We start from the raw sequence: 8966 nt of genomic DNA on the forward strand, positions 1-8966 counted from the left end.
TGTTCGAGGTGTTCGACAAGAAAGCATCTCTGTTAAATATGGGACCAAAAGGGAAGGCAATCAAAGGGAAAGAGGGGAAGGTAAAGAAAAGAAAGGAGGGAGATGAGGAGGAAGCAGCGAGAGGGGGAGATCTTCTTCCTCCTCCTCCTCCTCCTCCTCCTCCTCCTCTATTTGTAGATGCAGCTGCAGTTGTAGTCTCCTTGGCACTACTGCCATCTTGAAGTATAAAACTTTCAACTGTTACAGAATTTTCGACGGAGCGTCTTTTTAACAACCCGACAAAATATACAAAAAAAAAATCGTAAAATCTTCTTACGAATGACTTGAGAGTGCCGTGAGTTGCACATACGACCATCTTATGACAAAAATAAATCATAAGATGGCCGAAAGTCTGACGAAAGAGTAACTCAAGGCATTCTTATGAAAAACGTACGAATGCTAGGGCCATTGTATAACTGAAAATCATTTCGTTTCTCTGGAAGGTCTCAAGTTGTTCTTGCGAATTAAACAGCAATCGTACGAAATTCGTAAGAAGGCCGTACGAATCTGTGCCCCATCTACGAATCTCTACGAACTCCAAAATTCGTACGAACAGTGACATTCGTACGAATGCATCGTTCGTACGAACCTTTGTGACCGTAGCTTCAGATGTGTTAAAACAGGCTTTCATCTGATTTTTTTTTATTTATTTGTTTTCAGCCAGCTTTGTCTATCTCAGCTTTGTCAAGAGAGATGGACATGAGTAAATATGATCTCCCTTTTATAGCCATAATTTATACATAGACATTATTATTATGCACAGACACTAATCATATAGACATACGAATACATAAAGATCATAAAATTATGAACAAAGTTAGCAAATCAGAACCGAACAGTACTTAAGCGCGCCTCGTATTTAAATGCATATTGCGACAAATAGCTCAAAATCACGGGTATTTTGTAAAGTCATATACGAGAGTGAATCAAGAGCGAATGGAAAGGGATTTTTTTTATTCAGTGTGGTCCCTGTTTATATCCCGATGGTGTCAGTGGTGTGTGAAAAACGTAGGCGGGAATTTGTAAAGCAAGCCTCGAGACGTGACCGGTTATCCTGGCACATAACGTACTTGTGGGGGAAGGGCTGGGCGTAGAGGGTCAGTCTTATAGACATTGAGACATTTTGGATGAAGCGTTTCGAGTTCATTACACCGGAGGGATTCTTATGGACGGATTCGATCCCGACAATTATTCAGAGATCCTTGATGTTGATGGTGTGGTCTTGGAAAGTCGAAGAGTGTACGGGAGTGTTCTGCTTTTTCCCTTAATTTCTGAACTATTGCTGGAGAATAATGTGCTGAGTGTGTGTGGTTTTATTTGTTTGTGTGTTTGTTTGTTTGTTTTTTTGTCTTGCCTACTGTTTTAAAGATCCTTCTTACGTTTGGGATTTGCAGTTGATGTGAGAAGTTAACGGGAAGTTTTTGATATTCTGCTGAGCTTTTGATTTTGTTGGTCTAAGTGGCATCGTGTATGATGCATCTAGTTGATGAGCATTCAACAAAGTCAGACATTTCTATCATTAATTTATGTATATGTATGCATATATAATATATACGTGCATATACATTAATGTATTATCATTGTACTAAGAGAGAGAGAGAGATAGAGAGAGAAAGGAGGGAGAGGAATAGATAAGTTAGTGTTCATAAACAGGATGGATGCATTTACTGTTTTTCCTATATAGTGATGTCAGTGGGACTCATGCAAGCTGATAGCTTTCTCTTTATCCCGTCTTCTTATCATACCACTAAGACGAACCGCATACATAACAAAAACCAAGTAAAGACGAGGTAAATCTTTGTAATCGCTCAAGCTGAGCTGCGCACTATACCTCACACTATTGTCCTACCCCAGCTTATTCAAGATACAGACGAAAATTTTCCCGTATTTTTGTTGTCATCATGATTACGAATTCATTAAGATCCTAACCCAGGTGATTTAAAATTTTGAATCCTCAAGTCATTGGTCTGGTTTCAATGAGGTTCACTCTTTGTATAGTTCACTATGCTCGTTTGTCGTAATAATTCATGCATGGATATCCATGCGGCCGTAATTTGAACTTTCCTTTCTTTACACTCACCGTGACCTGTCGGATCTTCTTTATGTCTCAACCTTTCCAGTCTCGCCCATTTTCGAAGCTTTCAATACTACAGGCCAAATATTTTTTACCAGTTCAAAAATGCCAGGCTAGATTGAAAAATATTCTGTATGTATGTATGTATGTATGTATATATATATATATATATATATATATTGCACAGAGTCAGTCAAAGTTGTCAACAGCAGTTGATAATAATAATGTCGTCCACGCATTCCGAATGAACATCGAATATTTGCTGTCTTCCACACTAAAATAATGCCAAAATTTAGTACAGTGAACCCCCAAAAATATTTGAAGAGAAAGTGTTTTTTTTATGGGGGAAGAAAAGCTCATGAAAATCAAAGAATGACAGAAAGAGATACAAAGTGATGGAATAAAAGCCTGACATATATAATTGTAGTATATAATTATATATATATATATATATATATATATATATATATATATATACATACATATATATATATATATATATGTGTGTATATAATATGTCAACACGAAGACTTGATTATTAAGTCACTGATGATAAGTTATCACAGTATAGGGCTAGAATTGTATCTTATCCATCCGTGCATCATCTTGAATTTAAGTCATGTGCTCAACATTATTATGCATAACTTGCCGAACTTCATGTTGATTTTACATTGATCGAACAGCGTATTTAAAGAATGCAATTAGAGTATAAGTGCTAGCAATTTAGAATTTATGGTTGCACAACCATGCTCTGTAGCGAAATTTATGAATAAAACGTGATACCATTTTATTCAGTTATTCATTCAAGAACACATCATGTCATGATTATGCCACGTACTTTAATACCCAAGCAGATAGATTAACGTTGAAATTGGAAGGATCAAAATGTATAGAGAGAATAACTTATGTCTGTATAATATGCTCTATACTTCGCTGGTTCATACTTTTGCATTAAATTTTGTCATTCATAAGACCACTACTACCTACTTCTTCTGCTGTTTAATCACGTTTGACAGTCGTGAATGTTGGAATCCTAAAGCAAATTTGAGTAGAACGGTACATAACGATGGTATGATCGTCACTACAATCACTTCAAGAACGCTATTTATCAATTTTATCTGAAGTTACCAGAATTAAACCGCAACTTGCATAATATATTGATCAAAGTTGTATCATTTTCCTGAACGTATAAAAATGATAAAAGAAATGTGTGTTCGAAAGAAAGATGTACAGAATTGATATTCAGACGACTGTGCAATGTGTATAACAGGATCTGTACAACTGAATGCATTGTTTGTATATTTTTGTCTATTTGTTTGTTTGCTTGCTTCTTAAAGTCGTTTTTAAGTTATCAGATAACAAAAGCTGTGAAATGCTTGTAGGCCTATTTCGTCAAGGAATGGCTCCTCCTAATTGAGCATGATAATATGATTCAAGCGTGTTCTTCTATGTCACATGCCATATACACTATAGCAATAAAATGGCGCCTTCACTGACGCCATAATGTTCTCTTTGCCAAAGCCTTTATCCGCTTACTTCCCATTATCTACAGGCGATTATAGTTTATGGACATGTCAAGTCCTACAGCTTCGTGTGGATGCCTCGTGTACTTTTGGTACAGACTTTAGATATTCCAATATATATTCTGGTTATTTATTCAAATATCAAGGGAGACACTAATTTTCGTTGAAAATCGTCATTGCAAATAAAGCAGTAGGCTGATAAGACAGCATCCATATCACAGCCACATAAAAATCTCCTGATATGATATATGGCGACTTTATCTCCTTGTTCATCTTAACGTCAGATCCCACAGGAAGTTTCGTGACCCAGATCATTTCGATAGCAACCCTTCTTGAAATACATATCAACCGCTGTAAACCACACTTTACCTACGTGGGAAATCTAAACTTTCTTCATAAGATGACCAAACAGCTACAGATCTTTCTTCCTCCGAAACGATTAACACACTTCCTTTCCGGAAGAAAAACAGCAACACATACGACGTTGGCATTTAGGGGAAGGAGGATGAAATTAGTGATAGGAATATGCTGCTGCAGCGAGGACAGTACTGTATTTACAAAGCTTCGAGAAATAAAGTTTAGTCAGTTTTCTGAACAGAAATTCACCAAAAAAATAAATGAATACATAAATAACCAAGGAAGATACCAGACTAAATGAACAACAGATTCTTGCGAAATCCGAGGTCATCAAGCGGAGAGCGAAAAAAAAATCTAATCGTGCTTGATCTAACTCTTATGAATTATATCATAGATCATAATATTTCTCGTGTTTGTCGTCGGAAAAGTTGTCATGGCAATTCCTGTAGGATTAAGGTTTACCATCCATCAAGACTGAGTGAACCTTGGATTATGATCTCTGAACGGGAAGGTGAGATTTTCTTGTATTTCTTTATTTCACTCTATATTCCCCTTGCGATAGATGTGTATGAAATATATGTAGTAACTTTATTGGGGTTATTCTACACGTATTGCGTTCTTAAACCTATTTCACCAGTGGCTGCAACTAGGCTACATCGGCCTGAAAACCTACTCGACAGCCCATGTGAGTGAGGAGTTTCAAAATTTGCATATTGGGGATTTCACAGATCCCGCCTGCAGGAAATTGCGGTCTCCAATCCACCGTCATGTTTTTGGGTGTTGTTATCTCTCCTTCTCTCTCCCTCTCTTCCCTCCATCTCTCCCTCTCCCTCCCTCTTTTTCCCTCTTTCTCCATAGGTCCAACAATCCGATCAATTCTGTTCTCAGGTTATCGCTTCAATTTGACTGCTTCGAATTTCGGTAAATCTAGATCGGGTCATATAAACTTAAAAATGCTTATTCGCAGTCTTATGAGGCATCAGGGAACAACAAGAAGAAAGACTACTTGTCATCAGTCATTTCTATTTACACTTCTCGTTTTCCCTTTCTCTCTCTCCCTCTCTCTCTCTCTCTCTCTCTCTCTCACACACACTTACACCATCACCATCATCATTGGCAAACATGTCAAGCTTTTATTCATTTTTAATTGAAGTACATAAGTGTCACTGCTCTTGGCACTGATAATTTGGGTTATGCACTTTCTTTTATGTTTATATCATGACGTATACTCTAGAGGACAGTGAACACCTAAGTCCCCCCCCCCCCCCCCCATCTCTCTTTTCGCTCTTTTGTCATCCCTCTGTTGTTCTCCTTCTATTTGTTTGGCTCTTACTTTCCATCTTCGGTTCCCCTATTTTGCACCCTCCATGAGGGAAAATCCCATTTTGACCGTTTTGTTTATCGTACAAACTTGACGTTATAAAAAGTACATGAGACTCTCGCTGTCAATAATCTTCCATTTTTTTTTCACATGTTCTCTCTTAAGTTGAAGGTACCTCACTTCAGAGTAACAAAGCATTTTGCTTTCGAACTCACTCGAAGGATTGTTTGTCGACCAAATAAAGGGCATCGTGCAAGGATTATCTTGACCGAATGCATAATCCATCAGAAATGTTATCGAGTTGCATAATGTATGGGAACAATTGACGTCACAGACTGTACAAAGCCCTTTGCGACTTTCTCACGAGACCCCGGGTGCGGGAGTTGGTCGTGAATCTTTTCCCCTTTGTTATCCACACTGTAACAACGCGAGTTTTCATAGGGTGAAAACTTATGTGAAGAACGCCCTAGACTTAATCACGAATATATGAATTACTGAAAAGCGAGAATGTAATTTGGTTGAACAAAAAAATGTACCCGGTGCATAACCAGCATTAGAGGTCGAGATAACGTGCAGCTTTTCTGACTTAGGGTTGACTTGGTTAATAGCCAATTAGCAAAATGGGCCACGAATATAATTATCTATAGATAAAGCTCCTTGCACAAGATCCATTCTTACTGCCTTGGGTAAGGATATAGTGACTGGTTTCAGAATTCTGAGGTTGAAATGAATACACTATAATCAGCTCTGTCAAGTGCATAGAATGTACCCACCGATGTTACTGGGGCCCATCTCTCAAATCTTTGCATGTAGTAAAACATGAAAAAAAGAAATCAGAAAATCCAAGTCAGACAGGCAATGGATTTCCGCTTCTGGATAGCTTCTATTGACAGCAAATACCTCTAATCTGGAAATCTACGAGGGCGGGTCCCTCGTGAATTTCAATCCTATAGGTCTTTCTTCCATAATTTTTCAATATGATTATAATCATAGGTTTAAACACACACACACATACACACACACACACACACACACACACACACACACACACACACATATATATATATATATATATATATATATATATATATATATATGTATATATATATATTGTCTCAACTATATATTATTATATATATATATATATATATATATATATATATGTGTGTGTGTGTGTGTGTGTGTGTGTGTGTGTGTGTGTGTGTGTGTGTCAAGGATCACTCCAAAATTTTCGAGTGATCCCTGAGGTATTATTATACGATTATTGTAATTTTAGAGTGACCTCAGAGAGTGAGAGTGAAAGGGAGTGCATGAATTTTGAGTGAAAATGTTTATTTTCACTCAAAATTCACTCCAATTTCACTCTAAATTCACTCTTTTCCGTTATTCACTCCTTCAAGATAACGAACATCACCCGTTCAGATGTATCCATGTGTGCGTGGGGTTTGAACATGTTATGTGCGTTTTTGTGTCTGTTACGACTTCTTTTCTGGGGCACTATACTCCAAAAGCACGTGCTTTCCTATAAGTTCCCCACACGCTATTTTGGGTCCAAATGAATAGCAGCTAATGATGATAATCTCATTGAATATAAATATCGCATTGATTACTTGTGTTGTCTGCCTATTTCCATTAAAAGAAAAGGCCTATCCCCTGAGAACTGAACATGTAAATTCCAACAGAAAAATGCATGCAGGTTGTAAGTCGTTACAGTAATGTAAAATAAGGGAAAGGAATTATTAATCAGTATGTAATTAATTATGAATCTGCTTATATTTATTTTTGTTCGTTTTGTTTTATTTTTGCATTTTTCATCATTTCAATACAAAATAATCTCATCAGTAATATTTTCCAGCATTACGGACAAGAGATACAGTTAAAACATAACTTGCAAATCTATTATCAACTATGATAATCGACACCAGATAAGAACAGAATGTTTATAAGGACGAGAAAAATGCTGCAGACCACATATCGTAGGCGTGTGCTTGAAATGATAGTGGCCTGAGAAAGAGGTACAGTGGAAAAAAAAAAGAATCGCAAAAAGAGCAGGAGTGTTGTGGCTGAAGGTGTGCAAGGTACGTCGTGCTGTGTGCATTAATGGACTTCACAATCATAACTAAGAAAAAAAAAAGGATTCCGAAATAATTGCATTAAGATTTATATGAAATATCTAATATCAAATTCCGATGTCAGACACGGTATCAATTCAATCAGTATAATTATCTACACAATCTTCTAACATAAAGGCCTAATAATGTGTTCTTTAATATTCTTTATGTATTTTTTTTATTTTATTATATTATGACGGAATGTGTCTGTGACGACTTCTTTTCTCAGGACCTAATTCCCACAAGCATACATTGTGCTTTTCGTTAGATTCCCCCATTTATTTTGAGTCCAATTTACTCTCATAGATTATAATTTGGCATTGATTACTAATTTTTGTGTCTCCTACTATCATTAATTTGAGATTAACAAAAAGGCTACTTTCTGAAGAACTTCATTGTTAGCTCCAATAGAATGGAAAACAGAAGGGTTGTCGTAATATATGACATAAGGGAGATGAATCATTAATCAGTGTAAAATTATGCACCTACTCTCGACTCAGTTTCTTAATGCCTCGAGTATTGTTGTTATGTAAAAATGCCTACGTAAATGCAGTTGCTTCTACATGTATGTACGGGTACTATTGCAGTAACCATGCAGTTAATGACCAATCCGATCTCTGAACTCCCAAACCTGCAACTACAGGCCTATAATTATTGAAGCATCTATACTCGTTAATTTAAACTGATTATTGGACTACAATAAAATTCTTTATTATGCTCATAATTCATGTTTGAACGCAAAAGTATGAGACACGTATAAAATTGCCAAATTGTAGCATTTCAAAGTTTTCCATGTGAATGCATCTTGGGTAATTTAAATACGGAGATGACTCGTACTAGATGTCTTCCTTTCTTTCTCCGTGCACACTTTGCTTGCACACATAATGTTTCTTGCTTCAATAATTTGTTCCATGTTCACTTTAAAAAAAAAAATCCGATAAGCTACATGCTGTCATGTCCTCTTCCTACCCCCTTAATTCCTTTCAGTCTCGTCTAAGCCTACATGCACATCTTAAAGAGACTAAGTTGCCATTATCATAATCAACAGCGCTGTTAAGAATGTAATCATTAATACCATTTATACATCTGAGTATTAGTAAGAAACGTGACTGTGAGCAATAATCAGGTAGATATGACTCACAATCACGATCATAGCAGTGAAGTTTGCTCCGATACGTTATACAGTTCAAAACCTCTATCATAAACTGACAATTTACACAATATTTTTTTTTTATAAAAACGCAAACAGAAAAACATCACTTCGGTGATCCCTCGCATTTATCCCCAAGTTGAATTATCCTTGGAGGGCTTATGCCAGGTTCAAGTGTGTATGTGTGTGTCACACACAAACATACTGCTATAGCTGACCATCCGAGCAATGAGAATTTAGGGTTTCTGGGACGAACACTGAACTAGGGCTTTCTATAGCTCAGTCGGTAGAGCACAGGGCTATTGCATCAGGCGGTCTCGGGTTCGAATCCCGATGGTCAATCCCATTTTCTTTGCTCAATTTTCTACTAATGAATATTTTTTTTCGATTC

This window comes from Diadema antillarum, unplaced genomic scaffold, assembly GCF_040938485.1.
Source record: "Diadema antillarum isolate AM-2024a unplaced genomic scaffold, OU_Dant_1.0 scf00000199, whole genome shotgun sequence".
NCBI classification, from domain to species: domain Eukaryota; kingdom Metazoa; phylum Echinodermata; class Echinoidea; order Diadematoida; family Diadematidae; genus Diadema; species Diadema antillarum.